We start from the raw sequence: 15,221 nt of genomic DNA, 5'->3' as shown, positions 1-15,221 counted from the left end.
ATCCACATTGCTAAATGCATAATTATTTCATTTTTGTTTATGGTTGAGCCTATTCTTCTGGATGAGCACACTTCACTTCATCCACAGCTTCAAATATCAGGGCAGCAGTTGGTGGTGGTTATGATTGTTTCTATCATGTATAAACTTGTAGTGAACACTTCAGCACAGGTCTTCATATAATCACATATTTTCATTCATTTTGGGTAGAAACTCTAGTAAACATGGCGTGTGCATTCAGAAGAAACACCTACATTCTTTCTTGCTTTGATTTTTTTCCCAGCAAGACAATGTGTGATCTCAGAAAACCATGTGTAACTGAGATTTGTTACTGTAAGCCTTTTCCCTCACTGATCACCACAAGTCAATGGTCCCTTATCATTGTTTTCATTTATATGGTCCTGAGGAATAATGATATTGACCACATTTTTGTCGGCATCTTGGTTGGTTAGACAAATATATTGTATAGAGTGTCTATTGAGGTATTATCCAATTTTCTTCTTTATTGCCAAATTGTAGCACTTCTTTATATATTCTGAATGTTCTATAGGCCTAGTAATGTGTTCCCCAAATTGTTGGCTTTTCTTCCTTGCTCTTAACAGTGTCTCTTTTCTTTCTTTCTTTTCAAGAATATCTTCTTTAAGTAAAACAACATCTTTTTGTTTATTTTGGTTTTTGAGACAGGTTCTCTGTGTAGCTCTGGCTGTCTTGGAACTTACTTTATAGACCAGGTTGGCATAGATCTTACAGAGATCTGCCTCTCTCTGCCTCCAGAGTGCTGGGATTAAAAGCATATGCCACCACACCTGGCTGAAGACAACTTTTAATACAGTGAAACAAGACCTTTACTCATATATAATTTCTGTGTTTGAAGAAAGTTTTGCTTACCCAATGCCAGTCTTAAATTCTGTTGGTGATGCTTGTGTCTATTGTTCCTGTTCTCTTCCCTAGGTTTTCCATCTCCAGGATTCTCTTAGTTTATGGGTTTTTAAAATTAATTTTATTTCCGTTTTTAGGTCCAGAGCAGTTTTAATCATTTTCTTCACGTTTTTAATTGTGTTTTGTGTATTACTTTAGGAAATTTATTTGTTTCCTTTTTAAAGACCTCTATCATCTTTATAAGTTGACTTAAGGTCATCTTCTTGTGCTTCAGCTGTGTTAGGATTTTCATAGCTTGCTGTAGTACAAGAGCTGTGCTTTGGTGGTATCATGTTGCCATGGTTCTTGTTGATTGTATGCTTATGCTGCCCTTTAGACATCTAGCTGTCCTTTGTGTTGGCTAAATGTTCCCAATGCAGCACTTCTCAGGGAGGCAGGCAAAGCCTTAGGCCTGGCAGTAGAGCTCAGAGAACAGCCCAATGCTTACCTCTGGTAGCTGTGCCTCAGGTGGGCCTGAATATCCTGGGGTCTTATAGAGCTCTGCTGGATATTTTCTAGGTGGATCAGGCAGATAGGGGCTAGGGAATGTTTTATTCTTTGCTACCAATACTCACTTGTTTTCTAAAAAGCCAACTCTAGCAAAAATGCCTGGAACATAATAAGCACTGGATTAAAATATTTATTGAAATGATATATATCAGTCGGAGGATCCAAGATGGCGGCGAGCAGTGTGGACCGCGTTTGGAGGCTCCAGTGAACAATTCAGGGAATTGCACAGATTTCTGAGCCAGGAACACCGAGGTCCGAACATCACGGCAGCGGGAGTGCTCCACGGTTTGGAGGGACCAGGGTGCGGAGGACCTGCGTGCCCCTGCACACGGGAGGAACGTGGTTTTTCTCTGATCGGAGCGGCAGCGGTAGAGGCGGCAGCACCAGCGGCACCAGCAGCGGCGGCTGAGGTTTGCAGCTCATAGCCTTCCGGTGGAGGCGATTGGTGTGGTGGCTGGTGGGAATTGCTGCGGGAGAGGGGACTAGGGGCAGGATTTGGGTCGCGTGGAGCCTTTGGACCCAGATTGGACTCGGCGGACAGTTCGGCCCCAGAGTCCCGGGTATTGGCCCGGCCCAGCAAACAATTCTGCCTGAGGCACTAACTCAGCGTGGCCATAGCTCCCCTGCTGTGGCGCAGGCTTAGTTGAGCACGCTGCTCCACACTAGGCACCACCTCAGCTCAGCGGCAGCTCCCCTGCGGTGACACAGTCTGGGCGGAGCACTTGGTTTCACCACAGGCGCTAACTCAGAGCAGCCGCAGTTCTCCTGCTGTGGCGCAGGCTTGGTGACGTGCTCGGTTCCATCCTAGGCACCACCTCAGCTCAGCGGCAGCTCCCCTGCGGGGACACAGTCTGGGCGGAGCACTTGTCCCACCACTGGCGCTAACTCAGAGCAGCCGCAGTTCTCCTGCTGTGGCGCAGGCTGGTGACGAGCTCGGTTCCATCCTAGGCACCACCTCAGCTCAGCGGCAGCTCCCCTGCGGGGACACAGTCCGGGCGGAGCACTTGTTCCACCACTGGCGCTAACTCAGAGCAGCCGCAGTTCTCCTGCTGTGGCGCAGGCTTGGTGACGTGCTCGGTTCCATCCTAGGCACCACCTCAGCTCAGCGGCAGCTCCCCTGCGGGGACACAGTCCTGGGCGGAGCACTTGTCCCACCACTGGCGCTAACTCAGAGCAGCCGCAGTTCTCCTGCTGTGGCGCAGGCTTGGTGACGAGCTCGGTTCCATCCTAGGCACCACCTCAGCTCAGCGGCAGCTCCCCTGCGGGGACACAGTCTGGGCGGAGCACTTGTTCCACCACTGGCGCTAACTCAGAGCAGCCGCAGTTCTCCTGCTGTGGCACAGGCTGGACAGAGCTCTCGGTTCCACCAGCTCTAAGACTCTGGTTGGACACAGTGTACAGTTTGAATCCAGAATTCCTGGCTGAGATTGGTGGTCAGTTCGGGCCCTGAGTCAATAACTGACCACAGCACGCACTTTGGGCCAAAAGGCCCTAGTGGAGCTTGGTGCGTAGTCCCAGCCCAAAAATTCTGGCTGGGCCCTGTGTGCATTTTGGGCCCAAAATCCCTAGCTGAGCTTGGCAGACGGTTCTGGCCCTGAGAATCTAGCTGAGTTCTGCCCGTGGTTCGGTCCCAGTGCTCCTGGCTGGACTTGGCAGGGAACACAGAAGGCTGTGGATACCTTGGCCTGACCCAACGCTCATTCAGAGACCCAGAACAATTGCAGGATCCACAGCAGAGAGGGACTGAGGATCACTGGCTGTGAGAGACCAGAACAACAGGGCTAACCTCCTAACATCCACACCAGTGAAGCTTTGAGCTCGCAGCCTAGGGAAATCGTAAGAAAACAAGTGAATCTATCATCAGACACCCTCCATTCAACTCTGGAAGCTACCCAACAAAAACAAAGACGGCAAGATGTCTAAAGGACAACGAAAAAGCATACGCAAAAAACCCCAAAACAACATGGCATCTCCAGTTTCCAGCTATCCCAAAGAAAACCACCCAGAGAACTCAAATACAACGGAAATACAAGAAAATGACCTCAAATCCTTAGTAATGAGGATGATAATGGAGGAAACAAATAAAATTCGTAATCAAATGCAGGAAGACGCAGACAAACAGGTGAGAGACATAAAAGAAGCACATAGAGTGGAACTGGAAAAATTGCAGGAAAATGCAAACAACCAGATGAAAGAAATAACTAAAACGGTTCAAGCTCTAAAGACCTATAAAGAGGCAATGGAAGAAACTCAGGAATATACAAAAAATCAGATGAAAGAAATCAAAAAATCAGTTCAAGATCTGAAAATGAAAATGGATTCAATGATAAACACACAGACAGAAGAAAAACGAGAACGTGAGACCTCAGAGAAGAAGGCGAGCAACACAGAGGTGAGCTTTTCTAACAGAATCCAAGAGATGGAAGAACGAATCTCAGGGCTAGAAGATACAATCACAGATATTGAATCAACCATTAAAGAAAATGCCAAATCTGGAAAACTCCTGACACAAAACATCCAAGAAATTAAGGACACCATGAAAAGAAGAAATTTGCGGATAATAGGCATTGAAGAAAGAGAAGACATCAGACTCCAGGGCCCAGAAACTATTCTCAACAAAATCATAGAAGAAAATTTCCCCAATCTAAAGAAAGAGATGCCTATAAACATACAAGAGGCCTACAGAACACCAAATAGAATTGACCAGAAAAGAAAAACTGCCCGCCACATAATAATCAAAACACAAAACATGCAGAACAAAGAAAAAATATTAAAAGCTGCAAGGGAAAAGGGCCAAATAACATTTAATGGTAAACCTATCAGAATTACACCTGACTTCTCAGCAGAGACCATAAAAGCCAGAAGGTCCTGGACAGAGATCCTGCAAACCCTAAGAGAACACAGATGCCAGGCCAGACTACTTTACCCAGCAAAATTATCAATAACCATTGATGGAGAAAACAAAATATTCCATGACAAAAACAAATTCAAACAGTACCTATCCACAAACCCAGCTTTACAGAAGGTACTAGAAGGAAAACTCCATCCCAAAGGGTCAAGCTACAACCAAAACTACCCAGGAAATAGATAACTATCCCATGGCAAAAACACAACTACACAAACGCTCGACTGGAAACAACATCAAAATTAAGACTTTTAACAGTCACTGGTCATTAATATCTCTCAACATCAATGGCCTCAATTCTCCAATAAAAAGACACAGACTAACCGAATGGGTACATAAACAAGACCCAACATTCTTCTGCATCCAAGAAACACATCTCACCCATAATGAAAGGCATTACCTCAGGGTAAAAGGTTGGAAAAAAATATTCCAAGCAAGTGGTCACAAGAAGCAAGCAGGTGTAGCCATTTTAGTATCGAACAAAATAGACTTTCAACCAAAATTAATCAAAAGGGATGAGGAAGGACACTTCATACTCATCAAAGGTAAAGTCAACCAAGATGACATCACAATTCTGAACATCTATGCTCCCAATACAAGGGCACCCACATATGTAAAAGATCTCCTAAAAAAGCTTAAACCACACATCGATCCCCACACAATAATAGTGGGAGACTTCAACACCCCACTCTCACTGAAGGATAAGTCATTGAAACAGAAACTAAGCCGAGAAATAACATCATTAACCAATGCCATGGGTCAAATGGATCTAACAGATATCTATAGAACCTTTCACCCAAACAAGAAAGAATACACCTTCTTCTCTGCACCCCATGGAACCTTCTCCAAAATTGATCACATCGTAGGTCACAAAGCAAGCCTCAACAGATACAAGAGGATTGAAATAATACCTTGTATCCTATCAGATCACCATGCTCTTAGGCTGCAATTCAACAACAACAGAAATAACAAAAAGCCTACACGTTTGTGGAAACTAAACAACTCTCTGCTAAATGACACCTGGGTCAGGGAAGAAATAAAGAAAGAAATCAAGGAGTTTCTGAAATTCAATGAAAATGAAGAAACAACATACCCAAATTTGTGGGATACATTGAAAGCAGTGCTAAGAGGAAAATTCATAGCACTAAGTGCCTTTAAAAAGAAATTGGAAACATCGCACATAAGCATCTTAACAACACAACTGGAAGCCCTAGAAAAAAAAGAAGCAGAAACACCCAAGAGGAGTAGACGCCTGGAAATTATCAAACTCAGGGCTGAAATTAACAAATTAGAAACTAAGAAAACAGTCCAAAGAATCAACAAAACCAAAAGCTGGTTCTTTGAGAAAATCAACAAGATAGACAGACCATTAGCCAAACTAACTAAAAGGCAGAGAGACAGTATTGAAATCAACAAAATCAGAAATGAAAAGGGAGACATAACAACAGACACTGAAGAAATTCAAAGAATCATAAGATCCTACTTTGAAGGCATATACGCCACAAAATTTGAAAATCTAAGGGAAATGGACGATTTTCTTGATCAAGTTCACTTGCCAAAGTTGAGTGAAGAACAGATAAACAAGTTAAATAGTCCCATTTCCCCGACAGAAATAGAAGCAATCATCGATGGTCTCCCAACCAAAAAAAGCCCAGGGCCAGATGGTTTCAGTGCAGAATTCTACCAGACCTTTAAGGGCGAGCTAATACCGATACTCTTCAAGCTACTCCAAAAGATAGAAATGGATGGAAAATTACCAAATTCATTCTATGAGGCCATAGTCTCATTGATACCTAAACCTCACAAAGACTCAACAAAGAAAGAGAATTTCAGACCAATTTCTCTTATGAACATAGATGCAAAAATACTAAATAAAATACTTGCAAAACGAATACAGGAGCACATCAAAGATATCATTCATCATGACCAAGTAGGCTTCATTCCAGGCATGCAGGGATGGTTTAATATACGGAAATCCATCAATGTAATCCATCATATAAACAAACTGAAAATAAAAAACCACATGATTATCTCCTTGGATGCAGAGAAAGCATTTGATAAAATTCAACACCCATTCATGTTTAAAGTTTTAGAGAGATCGGGGATACAAGGCACTTTCCTCAACATAATAAAGGCTATATACAGCAAGCCAATAGCCAAAATCAAAGTAAATGGTGAGATACTCAAGGAAATTCCTCTCAAATCGGGAACAAGGCAAGGCTGCCCACTCTCTCCATATCTCTTCAATATAGTACTCGAAGTTCTAGCCAGAGCAATAAGACAACAAAAGGAGATCAAGGGGATCCAAATGGGAAAGGAGGAAGTCAAATTATCCCTCTTTGCAGATGATATGATAGTGTACATAAGTGACCCTCAAAACTCCACCAGAGAACTCCTAAAGCTGATAAACACCTTCAGCAAATTGGCTGGATACAAAATTAACTCAAAAAAGTCTGTAGCCTTCCTATACACAAATGACAAGCTTGCAGAGGAAGAAATTAGGAAAACCACACCCTTCACATTAGCCACAAGCAATATAAAATATCTAGGAGTTACCCTAACTAAGCAAGTGAAGGACTTGTATGAAAAAAATTTCAAAACTCTGAAGAAAGAGATTGAAGATGACCTGAGAAGATGGCGTGATCTTCCTTGCTCATGGATCGGGAGAATTAACATAGTAAAAATGGCCATCCTACCAAAAGCAATCTACAGATTCAATGCAATCCCTATCAAAATAACTACACAATTTTTTAAAGACATTGAAGTTCAATTCTGAACTTCATATGGAAAAACAAAAAACCCAGAATAGCTAAAACAATCTTGTACAATAAAAGATGCTCCGGAGGAATCTCCATACCTGATCTCAAACTGTACTATAAAGCAATAGTACTTAAAACAGCATGGTACTGGCACAGCAACAGGCTGGTTGATCAGTGGAATCGAATCGAAGACCCAGATATGAATCCACACACATATGGTCACTTGATTTTTGACAAAGAAGCCAAATCCATTCAATGGAAAAAGGATAGCATCTTCAACAAATGGTGCTGGTCTAACTGGAGGTCTATGTGTAAAAAAATGAAACTGGACCCATATTTGTCACCTTGCACAAAACTCAAATCCAAGTGGATTAAAGACCTCAACATAAAACCAGAGACACTAACTCACTTAGAAGAAAAAGTGGGAAAGAGCCTGGAACATATTGGCACAGGAGACAACTTCCTGAACAGAACACCAACGGCCCAGGCCTTAATGTCAACCATTAATAAATGGGACCTCATGAGGCTGAGAAGCTTCTGTAAGGCAGGAGACACTGTCAAGAGAACAAAGCGACAGCCTACAGACTGGGAAAAAATCTTCACCAACCCTACATCTGACAAAGGTCTAATATCCAAAATATATAAAGAACTCAAGAAATTAAACACCACCAAACCGAATAACCCAATTGAGAAATGGGGCTTGGAACTAAACAGAGAATTCTCAACAGAGGAGTATCAAATGGCTGAGAAACACTTAAAGAAATGCTCAACCTCCTTAGTCATCAGGGAAATGCAAATCAAAACAACTCTGAGATTCCATCTTACACCCATCAGAATGGCTAAGATCAAAAATTCAAGCGACACCACATGCTGGCGAGGATGTGGGGAGAGAGGAACAATCCTTCATTGCTGGTGGGAATGCAAACTAGTACAGCCACTTTGGAAATCTATCTGGTGCTATCTCAGAAAAATGGGAATAGGGCTTCCTCAAGACCCAGCTATCCCACTCCTTGGAATATACCCAGAAGATGCTCCAGCACACAACAAGAAAATTTGCTCAACCATGTTCATAGCAGCCTTATTCATAATAGCCAGAACATGGAAACAGCCTAAGTGTCCCTCAGTAGAAGAGTGGATAAAGAAACTGTGGTACATATACACTATGGAATACTACTCAGCTATTAAAAACAAGGAATTCCCGAAATTTGTGTATAAATGGATTGAGCTAGAAATGATCATAATGAGTGAGTTAACCCAGAAGCAGAAAGAATCAAATGGTATATACTCACTTATATCTGCATACTAGCCCAAGGGGCATGTCCCACGAAAGCCTTCACTTACCAGGAAACTGGGACAGAGGGGAAGGCATCCTATTGGGACTCTAAATGAGAGACGCATGGGAGAACAGCAAAATAAAAGGATCCAGAGGGTCCTAGAAATCTACAAGTAGAACAATATGATAGGCAGATTTGGGCCCAGGGGTCCCGCTCAAACTAAGGCACCAGCCAAGGACAATACAGGAGGTAAACTTTAAACCCCTTCCCAGATCTAGCCAATGGTCAGAATATTCTCCACAGTTGAGTGGAGAGTGTGATACGACTTTCTCACATACTCTGGTGCCTCACATTTGACCATGTCCCCTGGAGGGGGAGACCTGGTGGCACTCAGAGGAAGGACAGCAAGTAGCCAAGAAGAGACTTGATACCCTATGAGAATATATAGGGGGACGTAATCCCCCTCAGGAACAGTCATAGGGGAGGGGAATAATGGGAAAATGGGGGGGGGAGGAATGGGAGGATACAAGGGATGGGATAAACATTGAGATGTAACAAGAATAAATTAATAAAAAAAAAAAAAAAAAAAAAAAAGAAATGATATATATCATTTATTTCTTCACTCTTAATTCAGGCATCCAGAGCCTTGCAGATGTGCACTGGCAAGTTGGCTGAATTTCATTTTTATTGGCCCCATTTCACCACCATTACTTCAAATATAGACTCTTACAATTTAAGACCAATCAGATAAATCTAGTCTGACTTAGATTTATGTCATTTTTCAGTTTTATTTCATGTTTGTCTTTCAAACTGGTCTCTTCTAAGCCCAAACAAATTGTTAAGAAAGCCAGAAAGGCATCAACTTCTATTGACTGGTCTATTCAAATAAGATGGCACATGAAGAAGAGCCTAAACAGTTCCAGGCACATGAAAAAGACCCTAAACAGTTCCAGGCACACAAATTGTACTTGTTCTCATACTCACTTATCAGCCTTTGTGGAGACAGAAATAGAAAATACATAATCAACTTTCCATTCCCAAATACAATGTTTAATTTGCCAAGCAAATTATATGAATACCTTGCCTTTCACATATAAGTTATTAATCTGTCTTTGGTCCATAGTTACTATAGATTTCACTTGTTTTATGCTTTGGCAGTTCTTCATATACATGAACTCTTCATGGATGATAATATCAGGCAAAACTCATGTTTATCCATTGTTTCATGTAGTTTTAAACACTATTGTGTGTGTGTGTGTCTATATATATATATACATATATATATATTCATTTCAACTTCTAAAATATTCCTGTCTTAAGTACTATTATATTTAATGTGTTAAAGATAAGGAAACTGAGGCCCACGAAAGTCACACAGCTTATTCTCAACTTCACATAGATGAGAAATAAAGGAACTAGGACTTAATCTCAAGTCCCAATTTCCATAAACAACAAGGGGCCACTTCTGCATAGATTTTTTTTTTATTCCCTGAAAAAGGGATATGCTGCCCAAATGTATGATTTGTTGCTGGGCAAATTGTAGGGTAACTCCAGAGAAGGTCGCTTGCATATCTGTGCTCATATCTCCCCACCTTCTAACTCCATCTATTTCACAGTCTCCCATGAGAATAAGAGTAGACTTTGTCTTACTTTGCATCACTGCAGAAACTAATCTAAAGCCAATCCAACTGGGCCTATGGAAGGCTTACCATTTCTCTGACTCTCCAGAGCAAAACAAACACCAAACATATACTAAAACATATAAGGAGTTATTATCCAATAGAAATTCTCGATTTTTGGTTGCTTTAAAAAAGAATAACTCTATACCACCTTTCTGCATCTCTGAAGATCTTCCTGTAAGATAGTCAACCTTATCAGGCTGAGAAGCCATAAACAAGTTAAATCATCACCACTCTGAATTTGTCCTGTCTCCCTTGCCTCACATCCCTTTTATCCCTTGCTACTGCTTCTCTCATAGTATCTTGATCAATGAACCAAACTTATGCATGCTTAGTTTCTGGATTGATTTTCTTGGACACTCAAATTTTCTCTTCCAAATGCATAAATTAATCTAAATATATGCATATATTGTATCTTTGTTCTAAGAATATTAATTATATGTTTTAATAAATCAATACCTAGTGCCTTAAATTAATGAGCAATTATTATTTCACACATTCTTTGGTAAGGAATTCAGAAGCAATGTATCTTTGTCTTCCATGAGGATGATATCAAGCTTCCAGGCAGGGGCAACAGTCATCTGAAGGCTGGACTAAGGCCATGATATCTGCTTACAGTATAATTTATTCATGTGAACGTTGACTAAAAGACTAAGATTTTCTTTACCTGTTGATATATTACTTCACTGTTTCACATATGCATCTTTCCGAGAACTGTTTAAGAGTCTTTTCAACAAGACTATTTGTTATTTCCAAAAGAAGCCAGAAAGAAATATTTAATGTCATTTATGACTTTATCTTCAAAGTTAATCCTATTACTTTGTTTCAGATTTATTAAAAATAAGCCACAAAAATAAGTCCTCAAAGGAGTAGAATTTTCTCTACATCTGAAAAGTAAAAGTGCAAACAGTTTAAAGAAAACCACACGAATTTTTCCTAGATGCTGATTATATATATATAATGTTTGAAAATATATAATGTTTAAAAAGACTAGTTCTCCCTTTTTTAGCAGTCCTTAATTGCCTATAGCGCTTCAGGGAATTGTGAGATTTCCCACATGCATGTTGGCATCAACCTTAACTGTTATCCAATACCAAATGGTCAATCCTAAAAAATTCTTCATGCCAGCAACACTAAATTGACTCAGCTGATTGTATTTGGATATTATTCATATGTATGTAACTATTATTAAGAAAAAGAGACCATGATTTTGAGATATGGCACTGATGGCAAGACATAGGAAGGGCTTCATAAAAGATGTAAATACAGTATAAATGTACAATGTCAATAAATTATGATTTTAAAAGAATATATTTGCAAAAATGCATTGCTGCAGTGGAATTTGTAGATTTGAAGTGGAACAAAGCTAATGATCACCTAAATAATAAGACCAGTGGCCACCATTAAAGCTTTGTAAATTTCCTGCAGGCTATCAAAATTTCAATTTTCTACACTCTTGCCAGAAAGGCACCTTAAAATCATGTTGCTCAGATCTTTTTATTCTTTGTTTCCTCCTTTATTTGACTTAAAACTACATTTTGTAACCAAGATAACAATAATTGTTCCACATAGACTGTATCTGCTATTGGTTTTGAATATTTATAAATGTCTTACTTGTCAGTAACCACAAAGTTATTAAAGGAATCAAGTGAGCTTTGAAGTGAAAAACTACTACAGAATAATGCCTTCTGCAGTAGATGCTCAATAAATGTTAACCACTCAATAAAAAACTCTAAACCAATTAGTCATTAGACAATAACTCTTGGCTTGCTGCTGTTTGAGTCACTACACCTAAATTCTTATGGGTTCCAGATCATTTGTTTTTCTTCATCCTGTCACGGGCATAAGTAGTTTGTCTCTTTTATCTGAAATTTTCTTTGCATCTACATATACACATAATAGCCTGCCAGATTGAGCATTTTTTAATGTTAGCTACCTTTCATATACTCTGTGCATCCCTTTGACTTGGTAGAACAAGAAGCCTCTTTCACACTACAGTCTTAATGAGGTTACTAGCTTGCATACCCACTGAGATGATGGCTATGCCATGAGGGTCTAACATCAAAATATATTATTTTAGCTACTTAAAGAATTAAACTCTTAATTGGAAACAAACGTTGTTGGTGATGGATACAAATGTAGCATTAGTAGTAGTAGTAGTAGTAGTAGTAGTAATTATGTTGATGATGATGATACTTTGCATTTGCATAAAATTAGTCTTTGTGGGTAACCATTCACTAAAGATCTTTATATATTTTTAAGTTCCTGTAAATAGGAAATGTTTAATTATTTTAACTAACAGATAACAATATAATGGAAATTAATGATCAAGTAACAGCATCTTAACTTCCTAAAACTTTTCTCTATTTACCACAACATATAACACATTTAAACAATTCAGTCTTATCTGTTCCCACTACCCATGTTTAGACATAGGATGATAGTAAGCAAGAAAAAAATGGTCAAAACAGATCAAATAGAACAGAAAAACAACTAACCACTTAATATACTAAAAGGAGTTATTCATTCCACAAAGAAATAAGAATCAACTATTCTTATAAGTATTGAAACCATTAGGAAAAACTGGTAATTATAAAAGATAGACTATTATGTCAAGAAATAGTGTTTTCAACTATACCATACATAGGTTTTTCACATTTATGATAATTTCATATGGTTCATGCTGCTGAAAACTCACTGAAAAGGATTCCACATCCTAAGGCAGGGAACTTTTGGGAATCTGATGCTGTGGAATGCTTAAATTACCAACATTATAAAGGAAGTGACTTTGACAGTGAGTTGAGACTGGATTCATCAAAGTCTGGCAGGAGAAACTATTGGTGTTAAAGGTGCTAAAATCCAAGAACTTTGAGAAAACACTCAGACAACAATCGAGCTTTTCCAGGAGTGCTGCCCTCATTCTACTGACAGAGTTGTTCTTGTTGGACGAAAACCTGATAGGGTGGTAGAGTGCATCAAGATCATCCTTGACCTTCTGAGACCTCTGAGTCTCCTATCAAAGGACGTGCACAGCTCTATGATCCCAACTTTTATGATGAAACCTATGATTATGGTGGTTTTACCATGATGTTTGATGACTGACGTGGATGGCCTGTGGGACTTCACAAGTGGGGAAGAGGTGGTTTTGACAGAATGCCTCCTGGTCGGGGTGGGCATCCCATGCCTCCTTCTAGAAGAGATTATGATGTTATGAGCTCTCGTCTAGGACCTCCTCCACCTCCTCCTGGTCGAGGTGGCTGGGGTGGCAGCCGAGCCTGGAATCTTCCTCTTCCTTTACCACCACCCCCCAGAGGAGGAGATCTAGTGGCTTATGACAGAAGAGGAAGGCCTGGAGACCGCTATGATGGCATGGTTGGGTTCAGTGCTGATGAAACTTGGTACTCTGCAATTGACATAAGGAGCCCATCAGAACGGCAAATGGCTTATGAGCCACAGGGCGGTTCTGGATATGATTGTTCCTATGCAGGGGCCATGGCTCATATGGCGATCTTGGTGGACCTGTTATTACCACACAAGTAACTATTCCCAAAGATTTGGCTGGATCTATAATTGGCATAGGTCGTCAGCATATTAAACAAATCCGTCATGAGTCAGGAGCATCAATCAAAATTGATGAGCCTTTAGAAGGATCTGAAGATCGGATCATTACCATTACAGGAACACAGGGCCAGATACAGAATGCACAGTATTTGCAGCAGAACAGTGTGAAGCAGTATGCAGATGTTGAAGGATTCTAATGCAAGATATTTTTTCTTTTTTATAGTGTGAAGCAGTATTCTGGAAAGTTTTTCTAAGACTAGTGAAGAACTGAAGGAGTCCTGCATCTTTTTTTTTTTTTTTAATCTGCTTCTGTTTAAAAAGCCAACATTCCTCTGCTTCATAGGTGTTCTGCATTTGAGGTGTAGTGAAATCTTTGCTGTTGCCCAGATGTAATGTTTTAGTTCCTTACAAACATGGTTGGGGGGAGGGCATGCAAAAACTAACATTGAAATTTTGAAACAGCAGCAGAGTGAGTGAATTTTATATTTTGTTCATTGTTGGTGGTTTTAAAAAAAAAGATTCCCCCATGTAATTATTGTAAACACCTTGCTTTGTGGTCACTGTAACACTGGGGGTGGGACAGGGAGGAAAGTAATAGTCCACATGTCCCTGGCATTTGTTCAGAGCAGTGTGCAGAATGTAATGCTCTTTTGTAAGAAAGATTTATGATTTTTAAAATAAATTTAGTGAATCTAAAAAAAAAAAAAAAAAAAAAAAGAACTGACCCAGTTTGTGAAGCAGGCTTATTCTTAAGTTAACAAAGTGGACAAATGATATTTCACTGAAGTAATAAGGATAAACTCCTCCTGGCAGCTTATGGAAAATATTGATTTGTAAAACATCAGATGTTCTATACAAGACCAATGCTCCATTAACATTAATGGGACAAATTTGGTTAACTAGTGCCTAATGGTTAAAGGATCCTGTACTAGGTAAATTTTTATTTTCTTTCTTTCTCCCAGAGGTGGGAAATTTTACCTTGACACCTCTAACCCTCTGGAAAGTGACTCCAGTCATCTATATAGTTTATAATATATGGAACTCAATATTTTTTAATTTTATTTTATTAATTTATTCTTATTACATCTCAATGGTTATTGCATCCCTTCTATCCTCCCATTCCTCCCTCCCTCCCATTTTCCCCTTACTCCCCTCCACTACGACTGTGACTGAAGGGGACTTCCTCCCCCTGTATATGCTCATAGGGTATCAAGTCTCTTCCTGGTAACCTGCTATCCTTCCTCTGAGTGCCACCAGGTCTCCCCCTCCAGGGAACATGGTTAAATATGAGGCACCAGAGTACCTGTGGAAGTCATATCCCACTCTCCACTCAACTGTGGAGAATGTCCTGTCCATTGGCTAGATCTGGGTAGGGGTTTGAAGTTTACTGCCTGCATTGTCCTTGGCTGGTGCCTTAGTTTGAGCGGGACGCCTGTGCCCAAATCTGCCTATCATAATGTTCTACTTGTAAGTTTCTAGGACCCTCTGGATCCTTCTACTTTGCTATTCTCCCATGCTTCTCTCATCTAGAGTCCCAATAGGATGTCCTCCCCTCTGTCAGAACTCAATATTATGTTGCAAGAAACAAGTATACAATTTGACAATTGCTTCTCACATA

General features: G+C 40.2%; 1 pseudogene; it reads left to right on the top strand.

The window, feature by feature from the left end:
* The first annotated feature begins 12,715 nt into the window (after positions 1-12,715).
* Positions 12,716-14,097, top strand: LOC127209795 (heterogeneous nuclear ribonucleoprotein K-like; annotated as a pseudogene).
* Positions 14,098-15,221: the final 1,124 nt, after the last annotated feature.

Source organism: Acomys russatus, chromosome 27 (assembly GCF_903995435.1).
Source record: "Acomys russatus chromosome 27, mAcoRus1.1, whole genome shotgun sequence".
Lineage (NCBI taxonomy): Eukaryota > Metazoa > Chordata > Mammalia > Rodentia > Muridae > Acomys > Acomys russatus.
This window is presented reverse-complemented; position numbering and strand designations above follow the sequence as displayed.